The 1,054-nt window shown below is 52.6% G+C and overlaps 1 protein-coding gene across 6 annotated transcripts in view; it reads left to right on the plus strand.

The window, feature by feature from the left end:
- The window catches only part of CASZ1 (castor zinc finger 1), a 161,982-nt gene that overhangs the window by 121,473 nt on the left and 39,455 nt on the right, over nt 1-1,054 (plus strand). The gene's annotated exons all lie outside the window — the stretch shown is intronic.

A 1,054-nucleotide genomic window follows, 5' to 3' on the forward strand; every position in this document is an offset into this window, starting at 1 on the left:
GGCAGTCTTTTCCTCCATAGAGTCCTGTGAAAACTGATTTGTGGGAGCTGATGGCTATTGAACTTCGACTGTGCTCATTGACAGGCTCTTGTGTGCGCGGAAATGCTCTCACGTACGTGCCTGCCTCTGCAAGTGGCATCACTGGCTGTCAGATCCCCCGCATCTTAGGGATCTTTTGGATCTGCTGACCTGTTCCGTGGCAGTGTCTCGGTGCCTTCCTTTTCCACTGTGTTTCAAGGCAGTGTTGCTTTGTTTGGAGTGGGACCCCATGCCCAGAACTTCCCTTCTGCTGCCAGTGTACCTCCATGTGCTGGCTGCCTGGAAAGGAGTGTGCTTGCCCATTAAGCCAGAGCGAGTGTTTAGTAAAGATGACGAGGGAGGTTTGAAGGACTCCTGCACACAGTAAATCTTTGCTCTGCAGGAGAAAGCAAGAGGGAGAGGAGGAGGAGCGTTGTGTCAGACTGAAGCCTAAATGAGGCCAAGCCAGAACGTCAGAGCAGTCTTTATTTCCTCCTTTACACTGATATTGGGTGACCTCCAGGTGTGTGTTCTTCCCATCCTGGTGGCCTGTGAAACTACCTGAGGGAGTAGGGGAGGGAAGAAGGGAGGGACAGACCCAAGGAAGGACAGCTTTTGCTTATTCTTCCTCCCTGTAATCAGGCTCTGTTAGACTAACCCCTTCCTGCCCCTTCCCCAACCCATGCTCCAGAGCACTGGCTTTCTCCCCCTCCTTGGAGCCCACATCAGGACAACAGCTTCCTCTCCTCAGTCCAAATCCTGATGGAGAAAAGGCTGTTCCTTACCTGTTTTTCACCTGTGTGGACTTTCCCCTTTCCTGGTGTTACTGGAAGCTGTCCCTGGCTCCTTGGGAGGCTGCCTGTAAGTTTCCACAGCATTCACTGGACTGTGGCCCTTTTCCGCATGGCGAGTAGTAGCTGTCCAGTCATAGGGATGGAGAAGGAAGAGAGCAAACTGAGTGAACCCTTACAGAATTGACAGCGAAGGGAAGGACTGCAACAGTGATGGGGAGCTGTCCTGTCTTTGTCTTGCCCTC

Source organism: Corvus brachyrhynchos, unplaced genomic scaffold, assembly GCF_000691975.1.
Source record: "Corvus brachyrhynchos isolate BGI_N302 unplaced genomic scaffold, ASM69197v1 scaffold68, whole genome shotgun sequence".
Classification (NCBI taxonomy): Eukaryota; Metazoa; Chordata; class Aves; order Passeriformes; family Corvidae; genus Corvus; species Corvus brachyrhynchos.